The sequence below is a fragment of the Schistocerca cancellata genome, chromosome 2, assembly GCF_023864275.1.
Source record: "Schistocerca cancellata isolate TAMUIC-IGC-003103 chromosome 2, iqSchCanc2.1, whole genome shotgun sequence".
Classification (NCBI taxonomy): Eukaryota; Metazoa; Arthropoda; class Insecta; order Orthoptera; family Acrididae; genus Schistocerca; species Schistocerca cancellata.
In genome coordinates, this window is record NC_064627.1 from 1,043,985,073 (window position 1) to 1,043,997,829 (window position 12,757).

Sequence of the window (12,757 nt, forward strand, 5' to 3'; positions counted from 1 at the left end):
CGAGTGTTGGTAGATGTCGGTAGAGGGCATGAGTGCTCCACAAGACCTTAGTGCCTTATTTTTCGAACGTTGGGAGTCGTTTTAAAAATGAAATTGACAACTGAAGTTAAATTATACAACAATGGGTATTGCTTGTGGTTAGTAACGTTACTGACACCTTTAAAACTGCAGAAAAATTCCGAGTAGTGCGATTACTTTCTTAGTTTTTATACGAACCCACTAATTAAAAAATAAAACTTATTAAAATATGAGCTATAAAAATTGGCTTTTTCTTCCAGTCAGCTAGGTTTAATTAGATTATTAACTGTGCTGTGAACTAAATAAGGAAAACAGCTAAGAAAATTTAACTGCGCATGTATTAAGGTGTGGTTGTCCAATAGAAAACTCATACATTCCATGTATGGTCCAATTTTGATCGAGCTATGTTACTTTGCAGTGGTGTATCACCCGGAAGTTTTCGTCCTTAAGTTTAGTACATCAGTTTTCAGAGGAGGAAACTGGAGCTAGCGCGTCATTTGCTGAAACGAGCGTGGAAAATCGAATAAAAAGCGCACTCGCGGTGGGCGGAATATCAGCGCGACGGGCGTTAATCCGCTGAGTGTATTGGACTCAGCTCTGGCTCACATGGCTGCGTTCCGTGCGATACGATAATACCCAGGGCCACATCCTAGCGTTCCGCACCACAAAAATGTAAACTAAGAAAAAGTGTTTATTATAACGCTGTGTCGTGGGACCCTTATAATCGTAAAAGACGAAATTACTCTGAATGAGCTCAGTCAACTGAATTTTTAAGTGGGCAGCTAGTATGAATTAAATCAGCATTCACCTCTCAAACATGTTACCGCGCTCCCCGGGGTGGACTTGCCCGCGACACCCGATAAAACGTATGGCACCTTCAGCTGGCAGAACCGTTACGGCTTTTAAGAGAGTTGTTAACGGAATTTTGGCAGTACGAAATGAGCTGGTTTTCTAGGAAAAATTCGATTTGTTTCGCGGCTTGCAACATCCAAACCAGAATCCGCAAAACGTGAAAGCTACTTAATACCGAGATCACCCTACCGACGGTATTTATGATGAGATACAGCAATGGAAAAACTGAGGTTGACCAAAAGCAGTCTTATAACTGTGTTAGAAGACAGACGTGACATTTGCCTTAGCATTATGGATAAAATTGTAAGCTATGAAGACATTGTAAGTAGCTTCTTTACTAATGAAGTGTGTGATAAAACCTAATAACCAATCGGATTACTTAAAACTTTCATTTAAGACTGATTATTTGGGAAAGTACCGTATTTGAATGAAATATTGGTAAAATTTGCTTGGTTGATTCATTCCTTCTTTTAGGTTTGGTTCGCTAAATACATGTTTGCTAATACTTACAAAGTGTTTATTTAATACTGAAATACTCATTTTTGCATCGACGTCAGTCTCAATTTGTTGCACATTTTCTTTTTTTAATTAGTTATTTATAACGATGTTAATAAGTCGTATTGAATGGCTTATTCATTTGAATTTTTTTTTCTTATCTTCATATTGACCAACTATGATTAGGTACCAGTTTCAATTCCTCTTATTTCTTTATTGTTGTTTCCTATTTTTTCATAACTCCTTCATTTTTCCCCTGTTCTACTTTTATTTCTGCGTTCCCGATTTCTTATTTCTTCGGACTTGAAAGCCTTCTAAATTTAATATTATAGAAAAAGGTCTTTTTCTATTATTTACGATTCTTTGATGTAGTTTCTTTCTAGTTTTTTCTTATTTCCGAAATCCATGCTGTAGTCTATTTCTTTTTCCAGAAGTACGGGGATATTTATTTCGATAGCCTGATTTCATTCATTTGTTAGATGTGCCTCAAGACGATCAATCTATATTTTTGTATATCACCTCGTTATTTCTCATTTTCCAACCATTTGTAGTTGGTATTTGATCCGATATTTTTTTAATAATGCGTCTTTTAAGCATCTCTATTCTCTCCTGCTTATATTTCTTCGTTAAGACTTCACATCCATATAAACAATCTGGTTTTGCCACTGTGGTACAGTGTTTTACTTTTATTTTTCTAGATGTATATTTTTGATGTAGATTTTTTTTGTCAGACCATGTAAGTTTTCATTTTATTAAGTCCCGTATCTACCGAACTTTTTTCTCGTCCATTATGCTGGATGACTGCTCCAAAGTATTTAAACTCACTAAGTAGCTCTATTTCACCTATTTGTGTTTCCGTTTTTTTATATTTGTCTTGGCTTTCGTTTTCTCAGTTGAAATTTTGAGACTACTACTATTTTCTTCTAGATGATTTCTTCTAGAAGATTTATTTGAGTTATTGCTTCTGTCAAATTATCTGAAGATGTTAAGCAACCGTTTCCAAAATCCAGGCAGTTTACCTTAATTACATTTGATATTCTTGCCAAAATTATTTCTTCAGTTCTATGATTTTTAGCTCCAAATTCTAGATCCTTACAATTTCTTCTACCATGCAATTAAACAATAAAGATACCCTCCCCTTGTCTAACACTGGTTCTTACTTCTAATGGTGGATACTTCTCCCATAAATTTAGCATTATTGGTTAGAGCTTCACAAATTATGTTTGCTAATTTTGCTTTAACACCAGATTCTCCACCGACTTTATGTATTGTTTCTTTGTCTACAGAATCAAATGCTTCCTTGAAACCAACAAATGATACTATTATAGTTTTCCTAGTTAACATTCTATAGCGAATTATTGACTTTAAGTTAAAAATCTATTCTTTGTAAGTCTTCCCTTTAGAAAACCACCCGGGTGTTCATCTAAAGTTTCTTCAGCTCTTCAGGAGAATTTTTGATGACATTTTGTATGCTAGTTTTGAGAATTCTGGCACGATTCCGGACTGTCTGCTCTCTACAATTTACAACTCAACTATTTTAATTTTTAATTTTCATCAGTGTATCATAATTTATGTAGCAAAATTTTTACAATTAAGTACTAAAACTTAAATGTCTCTTTTTAGGCTTTAATTCGAAAATTGCTCTAAAGTGCTATTATTACATGTAAGGTTTCACTACATTTGCCCTCCCAGTGACTGCACCATAAGTTCCGCCTACAGATGCTTTATAAATTCGGCTTTGATACTAGCACTGTGCGTCTTACGCTATACAAACAGGCCACCTCGAGCACAACAGAAAAGAACTATAAAACGTGCTTTATAGAGTTCTGACGTGGTACACAAATTATTGGAGAAACTGCATCAAAGAAATGAACAGAAATGAGCAAATGGAGACTTCAGGGATGAGAATGTGACTCATAAGAAGAAAATTCATCCAAAGGAAAACTCTACAGAGACTTACAATTTCGTTAGAAAACTCTACACAGACTTACAATGTCGTTCTTTCTCAGTTGGTCGACTCCCTTGAAAATCTTAGCTCTGCAGGAGACAAAGGTGGGGAACTCATATTGCCAGATTTTCAAAGACAGAAGAAAGAGGTGACAGTAGCACGTAAAGTGCCCTCCGCCACACACCGTTGGGTGGCTTGCGGAGTATAAATGTAGCTGTAGATGAAGAGGTCAAAAAAATTAGAGAGTATCGGCGATTTAGCCAATTACAACTGTTTACCTTGAGAGAAGAATCCCCAGCCATAGCACGAAAAGGAGGAACAAGAAGATAAAAGCACAAATTTCATAACATTAAACTGCAAAGATGATGAGACTTCCTTTCGTAGGCTGATTATAATCAGAACGTCGGTAGGACTGGGGGCTGCGCAGGAATATTTTTGAGAGGTGAGACTGCTATTTGCAGCCCAAGGATGTCGGCGTTTGCCAGCAATATTTCAGCCTTTTTGTCTTCTGTGCTCCCCGTAGAACGTCCTCATAAACCTGTCAAATATATCACTTGCGCGGAGACATACTAGAAATGTTGTGTGTTACCATCTTCGCAAACGCTGGACCAAGACAGACGGGAAAAGTTCGTGCTCACCTCAGAAACGAAAACTTCTTTGTAAGCGTCTTCGGAGCAATGTTCTCGTGATTTATTTAAAATAACGTTCACAGCCGTTTTTGTTCTATTGTTTTTGAAGATCCGCATAGAGGGCAAATATTCACAACGTAAAAAGCTTCGCTTGTTATCACTAGCAACACAGATAGCTGCTGATGAATCAAAACATTATGGTCATTCCCCATCGGCAGATTAAATGCCACCTGATCGCTTTGTGAGCACATGATCTAGTAAGGAAAGTAATGGGTGAACAAAAAGTCAGTATAAATTTGAAAACTTAATAAACCACGGAATAATGTATATAGAGAGGTAAAAATTGACACACATGCTTGGAATGACATGAGGTTTTATTAGAACAAAAAATAAATTCACAAAATGTCCGACACATGGCGCTGGACAGCAAAACGTCAGTGACTGCGCATGACAATCGTGTATAAAAGGAGCTGTAATGAGAGAGAGAATCAGATGCGCCAGCAGTCGCAGCATGTTGACGTTACCTGAAAAGGTGCTTTTAGTGAAGCTGTATTATCAGAATGGGGAATGTGCTAGTTCAGCGTTACGATCCTATCGCCATAGGAAGGGGATTCGGACGGGTAAAGATCCGTTGACAAATGCAGCTGTGGCGAGAATGATTTAGAAGTTCGAAGCCACGGGTTGTTTAGACGATAGACCCCGTAGTGGCCGACCGAGCACAAGGCGTAATGCTGCTGAGACAGTTCTGGAAGAAATGGAGACTGTAGAGGGTTCGTCTATGAACGGGGAAGTCAGCGCTCGTGCAGTCGCACGTCGCACCGGCATTCCATACACAACTGTTTGGTTGGCACTTAGGCGTACCCTCCGGTGCTATCCGTACAAAATCCATCGGCATCATGAACTGTTACCTGGAAATTTAGTGAAAAGGAGGGCATTTGCAGTGTGGGCGTTTCAAAAGATGGTGGAAGATGACGATTGGTTGAGTAACGTGTTGTGCACCGACGAAGCTCATTTCACGCTCCGAGGGTCTGTCAACGCCCACAACTGCAGAATTTGGGCTACCGAAAATCCTAGAACTGTCGTGGAAACTCCATTGCACGACGAGAAAGTCACTGTATGGGTTGGATTTACCACATCTTCCGTTATCGGGCCTTTTTTCTTCGAGAAAATGCTTGACTCTGGTTCTGTAACTGCTACCGTGACGGGTGAGACGTACGCCGATATGTTACAGAATCGCATCATCCCCAGCCTGGCTGATAAACACCTGCTGGAACGTACGATGTTTATGCAGGATGGCGCTCCACCCCATATTGCTAGACGCGTGAAAGATCTCTTGCGCGCGTCGTTTGGTGATGATCGTGTGCTCAGCCGCCACTTTCGTCCTGCTTGGCCTCCCAGGTCCCCAGACCTCAGTCCGTGCGGTTATTGGCTTTGGGTTTACCTGAAGTCGCAAGTATTGTGATCGACCGCCATCTCTAGGGATGCTGAAAGACAACATCCGACGCCAGTGCCTCCCCATAACTCCGGACATTCTTTACAGTGCTGTTCACAACATTAATCCTCTACTACAGCTATTGTTGAGGAATGATGGTGGACATATTGAGCATTTCCAGAAAAAAAACATCATCTTTGCTTTGTCTTACTTTGTTATGCTAATTATTGCTATTCTGATCAGATGAAGCGCCATCTGTCAGATATTTTTTGAACTTTTGTATTTTTTTGGTTCTAATAAAACCCCTTGTCATTCCAAGCATGTGTCAATTTGTACCTCCCTATCTACATTATTCCGTGATTTATTCAGTTTTCAAATTTATACTGGCTTTTGATACCCGGTATATAAGAGGAGCAGAAATGTATGTGGTATCATTGTAGCGACAATAAGAATCGCAAATGGGGAAACATAATGACACAATCGACTTTGACGAAGGGCGTATTGCAAGGGTTGTTCATTATATAAAGTGACAGATTTTTTTTTCTCGGACAGTTTCGGCTGAAAAATGCAGAATTTGCTGTAGGAAATGGTAGAATACAGCCGCTTCAGCTCCTGTACTATCATGAATTTCTGACAGGTGGCGACGCTATAGACAGCCTTCAAATTTGCGTCTGCAACGGAGATGAGTTCCAAACAGACAGCTATCACTGAGTTTCTTTTGACGGAAAACCGAACCAGCGCAGATACTCACCGGCGTTTGTAGAATGTCAACAGAGACCTGGTAGTGAACAAAAGCACGGTGAACCGTTGGGCGTGGCGTCTGTCATTATTGCAATAGCGTCGCGAAAACCTGTCCGATCTCCCGCGTGCCGGCCGGCCGCACGCAATTGTGACTCGTGCGACGTTGGACTTCAGTGTGTGCATTGCCGCAAAAAAGCAAGCGATTTCTTCTTCTCCATACAACGCAAGACCTCACGCAAGGCTTCGCACCCGAGAGGAGTTCACAAAACTTCACTGGACTGTTCTTCCTCAGCCACATTACAGCCCGGATGCCGCACCTTCCGACTTCCGTCTGCTTGGCCCCATGAAGGATGCACTCCGCGGAAAGCTGTACGTGGATGATGGGCAGGCTACTGATGCAGAAAGATGTCGGCTGCGACGCCGACCTGTATAGTGCTATCGCGCTGGCATACAGCACTCCCAGTAAGGAGGCGTAAGGCAGTCGCGCTGAACGGAGATTATGTTGAAAAATAGGTTTTTGTAGCCAAACCAGTGGAGAATAATATGGTGTACTGGAGTCCTGAATAAAACCAATCTGCTTTCAGAATAAAGTGTGTTGCATTACTTACTGAACGCCCCTCGTATTATGGCCTGGCGTCTGGGAGCGAGCATCTAGGAAGCGAGAAAGCTGATCGGCGAAGTGTTTCGCAGCTCACCGTTCAGCGTTCACCTTTGAACATGTAGTCCCACAGCAAACGTCTCCTATGTCTTTCCATGTTGTTCTAACGACATGGACTACGACTGCATTGGTCCACAATCATGGAGAACTGGCCGTGGTTCAATGGCTTGCCACGTGGTCGGACGAATCATGTTCCTTGTTATGACAGCTTGATGGTCGTGTCCTGATACCTGCTGGATCTATGCATCGTACCATGGAGTCATTACATGATGAGGGCCGTTCGCCAGAGTTTTCATGTGACCTGTGATGGTAACCGAATGCAGCAGTGGATTACGTGAACATTATTGCGGACCACCTATATCACTTCATGACTGATGTCTTCCGCGACGGTGATGGCATCTTTCAGCACGATTACTGTCCAAGGCGAGAATCGTGCTACAGTGCTTCGGGAGCTCACGTTGATGTCTTGGTTGCCGATGTATTCTTATTTGAATACGACAGAACCCATCTGGGACGCTTTCGGGCGCTTGTCCCGCGTCCGAAAAAAAAAATAGTTCAAATGGCTCTGAGCACTATGGGACTTAACATCGTAGGTCATCAGTCCCCTAGAACTTAGAACTACTTAAACATAACTAACCTAAGGACATCACACACACCCATGCCCGAGGCAGGATTCGAACCTGCGACCGTAGCAGCGTTCGAAAACAATCGGCGTGAACTGCTCAGACATTTGGTGCCACTAAATTGTGGAAACCTGCCTTGGACCTATAGAATTCATGTCAAACAGAATCGCTACTTTATTACGTGCCAAAGTTGGATCAATGTGTTATTAAGATGTGGTCATTATTTTTGGCCCGTCAGTATTTCGGCTATCAGATAAGTACATTGCAGCATAACAGAACCGCAACTGTGGAGCAGAACAGCCGACACATTCGCATCACTTCAGGTTAAAGTTTCTATGTGAAAGCTGTGCATATTAATATTACTGCAATGTTCTACGAGTACAAATCTCAGAGAGGGCAATAAGAAAAAAGTCTACTTTCGTGAAATGCCTGGGCCAGCAGGCCAGAGCGGGTTAGGCTGTGGAAAGTGGCCAAAATGAGGCTGCTGTCAGTTGCACGCAACATACAAACTTTATTTGTCCGTACACAATATTACACAAGAATGCCAAACACTCAAAGATGGAATGGATCTCCTTTGGTTAACTTTAAATCGGTTGAAGGCCACATTCAAAATCCAATACGCAAGGCCTAAGTAAGAAATTGACATAGAAGGTTTTTCTGGAGGTGTCACCCAACAATATTTTCTAAATCTTCAATCTAAACAGGCTGAAGGCCTTAGCATTTTCATTTTAATGGAACTCGGCTGGAGGCCGCATATTAAGCAATAAGAAGTGTTTCAATCCAACGGCAGAGGGCCTTATCTTAAAACAATTGAAGCAAATTCGGCTGAAGGTCCCATACAAAAACATCACAATCGTATGCCTTAAGGGCAAGACAAGAACATTAATTCAAGAGATATTAAAACTCGTTTGAAGGCCACACATCAACCAAATAACTAAAACTCAAACAGAGAAGTTACTATGTAACAGACACGGAACGGTGCTCAGAAGTTTTCAAGGGTCGGCCTGGAATTGTAACACTAACGCCCATTTAGGCGAGACAGGCAGCCTGACCAACACTCACTTAATGGGAAGGCAACCCAAACGACAGACAGCCGACGAACCCACCAACTACCTGATTTCGGTCACCAGACCAACGGCATTGCAACCGAAATGCCAGCGAGGGGAAGAGACCAGTAACACTCGTCTCCAAATATTGGTGTGTTAATAACCCAAGGCACAATAACTACTGACATACATGAACATCGCAACGGCTGTGGAACTACACGCCGTGGCGGACAGCATCAAGACGATAAGAAAACACTCACCCGCTGCTCTGTCGCAAGCGACCAACTGGCTACTGCAGTACGCAGACAGCATTATAGCATTTAAAGCATTGCTAAGTCAAACTGACACAGGGTACACTGTGTGCCACGAAACACTGCCACAAGAAACTCGAACACTCGTAAAACGAATCACTGATGAACAGCTAGAACAAATCACAGGCGGACACGCACACAAAACCGAAGGACGGTCGGTGACAAAACACACGTCGTCTGACCAGACGACCGATCAACAACCAACCAAGGTCGTTGACACTCAAACCATGTGTGTCAGCAACGGCCGGGCGAGTCCTGACCATCCGCAGCTCACTGCACCTCCAACCCGACTCAACCCGATGTTCGTCCGGAAGTGGGAGACACGGCCATCCGGGTACACTGGCACGGACCCAATCACACAGAGGTAACTCTTTCCCATTGGCCACGACGTCTCCGCACAAGAAGGAACCGAGCCATGTCCAGAAAGATGACCCAGTGACGAGGTCCAGAAACGGTCACAAGACCAAACACACGTCGCCCAAAGAGGGACCAACTGAACGACCGCCCAACTGCCATCTCCGTCCGTCGAACAGTTCATTCTGTGTCGCGAGCGGTCGGCGAGTACTCGCTGTCCGCGACTCCCTAGCGCTCCGTCCCCGATCGCTGCTACGTCCTGACTGCACTTCTGCCGCGTTCCAACTCCAACTACTCCAGGTGCGACCTCTAACTGCGCTGCTGGCCCGTCTCCAGCTAAGCTGACTTCCTTCGGGCGGACGACGTCCCGGAGACACTGGCTCGGACCCAACCATGCAGAGGGAACACAACCGACATCTCTGCACAGGAAGAAACCGCAGAAATACACGTCGCCGATGAGACGGCCGACCGAACGACCAACCAACGGCCGTCCCCGCTGGTACTGGGAGTGGGGACCTCACTGGGGCTCCGTCCCCAACTGCAGTGCTACTGCGTCTCGACCGCCCTCCTGGTCCATCTCCAACTCGGACACACGACGACCCAGGACACTGGCGCAGACCCAACAATGCAGAGAGAACACCACGCGACATCTCTGCACAGGAAGGAACCGACCGACGCCCCACAAGAAGACCAACTGAAGGGGCTGAGAAAAGGTCAGGCGAGAACCGGCTGTCCGGCCCTCACTGGTGCTCCATCCCTGACTGACTTCCGTACCCAATTTCACTGCTGGTCCGTCTCTAACTGACTTTCAGACACACGACGACCCGGAAATACCATCGGTCGCTCCAGAGATGGTACGACAGCGCACTTATCGATACGCGCTGCTGCTGCCGCTCGCGGGCAAATAAGGCAGGAAGTCAGTAAATGGGATAAGAAAACGAGGTGGAAGTACCGTAATAGAAGATGACAAACAATAAATGGCATGAACACGAGCCGTGCACGGCTCATTTAGGTCATTTGAAGTTTGTTATTGTAGTCATTTATTTATTTATTCTATTTTGGGCTTCCATGCTAACGCCAATTTTGATTATAGTATTTGTCCATACATCGACTTTAATACATGCAAACAAAAACAAATAATGTCTCTGAACAAATTAGGACTATGTCATATCTTTGTGTCAAGATCTTTGCAACAACTAACAGTCGTGTGGCACATGCTGGATGCTGGCAGAGTTTATTTATCGTAGTGTGTATGCATACATATTCCGTAAAGTGAGCAATGTGGTGCCAACTAGCTATCATAATGGAAGCAGACAATTGGATACTAACAATAAAAGTCGCCCATATTGTAGCAGTAAGTACAAAACTAAATTTTCGATCCAAATAAACAATACTCATGGTGATGCATTAAAACATGTTCCATCTTCTTATGACAGAGCCAGTACACAACATTATCTTGAATAGCTTTGTAACTTCCTGTACTCCATCTGAAGATAAACCTGGAAAGTTTCGAATACCTTTTCATGGAATGAATAAATAACTATTTCAAAGTAGTAACTGGCTGCATTTTTATGGTTTTACATTGAACAATCACGGCCTCTAAAACATCCGTAATGGATAAACATAATCGTTATCATATATTTGCTTCCAACTGACGAACCCGACTTACGGAGAATTGGTCTGTTTCGTAGTTTCCAGTTTGCTACTCCAGACCGATAATCTGCAACTAGGCTGAAAGTAACAGACCTGTTTCAAAGTACGACAAACATGGCTTATTAAACGCTTTTCCACTGCTGTAGACCTGTGACGCCGGTTGCGCGCTTTACGTCTGCTTTTCTTTTTTTAAACGATACCAGTAACATTTATTGCTCATCACTTCTCTACTCGGAGATAGCCGGATTCAATTGTAATATTTTTATCGTAGGTATTTTGTCGGATAAGAGACGTGATGGTGCCAACATTCCAAAACTTTCCGCTGTAAATCCTGCAGTGAGGAAATATGACCATGTTACTGATCCCTCAGTCAAATGGGCTGATAAGCTCAGCTACTCACAGTATGATTAGGTTTATGTTCAAACTTTCACATCTCTCTCATCAGCAACAAAAGGAACAAAATCACTCCATTTCATAACATTCATCACTGCTTCACACCTTAAACACACGTAAGACGTGTGTAACGCGATGCACCAATTTGCCAGAAAATATAACAAAATTTACTTTCATTATTCTCCTATAGTTCTCTTTTTATTATTTCTCGTGACGGCTGTAATTATAAGTGTCTGATTATGCTCATCATATCCTCTTTCAGATACCTGACGACTGGCTAATGCCGAACACCAGTCAAATAATAGATAATCATTACCCAAGTTAAAGATGTTGTTTTTAATAAATTTGCTTATCATTTATATGGAATTTGTGGAATAGCATGAACGTCCCTGGTTCGTCACGGGGTATTGCAAACGCACAACGATTGATTATGAAGCTAGTTTAACCAACAAACTCCTCGAAGAAAAAAATCTCCTTTTGAATGTGGGTTTGGTAAAAAAAGCAGCACGAATAATTTTCTCCCTTTGATTTTTGTTAATCACCGTAATCTTCTTAACTTTTGATGTGGAAGTGGCAATGATTTTACTTACTGAAATTATTATAAAAACATAAAATATTGTAATATGAAGAGTATCCGCAATATTCTTCATTTTGTAGTCCTCAAATTCTCCAGGATACTTTTCATTGTTTTTTTTTTTTTAATTTTGTACAAAGAATTCATAAAGTGTAGAAATATAGACATAACTTACCAATGCCGCTAGCCAAATGGAATACTCTCAGTCGAAAATCCTGTAACAAATAACTACATTAGAATAATATTCACGCACAGCCAGACGCTACTGAAACAAAATAAATTAATGTTTAAAGAACACACAATCTGTAAGACATTCATTTCTCTTGGCTTAATTTTGCGTGAAAATTTGCTTGAAAATCACATACCATTACACTCTCTGAACAAAAGTTTCCTAACACCTCTATGTGATGGGAAACTGATCGCTAGATGTCACGAGACGCGGGCCCGGCAGTGTACGCCACTGGCCTTGCTACACCAAGAAGAAATGCAGACGATAAACGGGTATTCACTGGAAAAATATATTATACTAGAACTGACACGTTATTACATTTTCACACAATTTGGGTGCATAGATCCTGAGAAATCAGCACCCAGAACAACCACCTCTGGCCGTAATAACGGCCTTGATACGCCTGGTCACTGAGTCAAACAGAGCTTGGATGGCGTGTACAGGTACAGCTGCCCATGCAGCTTCAACACGATACCACAGTTCATCAAGAGTAGTGACTGCCGTATTGTGACGAGCCAGTTGCTCGGCAACGATTGACCAGACGTTTTCAATTGGTGAGAAAGACCCGTACAGGACCTGCAACATGCGGTCGTGCATTATCCTGCGGAAATGTAGGGTTTCGCAGGGATCGAATGAAGGGTGGAGCTACGGGTCGTAACACATCTGAAATGTAACGTCCACTGTTCAAAGTGCGGTCAGTGCGAACAAGAGGTGACGGAGACGTGTAACCAATGGCGTTCACCGCGATGCCGCCAAACACGGATGCAACCATCATGATGCTGTAAACAGAACCTGAATTCA

General features: G+C 42.6%; 1 protein-coding gene across 1 annotated transcript in view; it reads right to left on the bottom strand.

The window, feature by feature from the left end:
• Window positions 1–11,937, bottom strand: part of LOC126160875 (uncharacterized) — a 391,851-nt gene extending 379,914 nt beyond the window's left edge. The window contains exon 1 of the mRNA XM_049916935.1: window positions 11,903–11,937. The gene's annotated coding sequence lies outside the window, so the exon portion shown is untranslated. The remainder of the gene's footprint in view (window positions 1–11,902) is intronic.
• Between the last annotated feature and the right edge of the window lie 820 nt (window positions 11,938–12,757).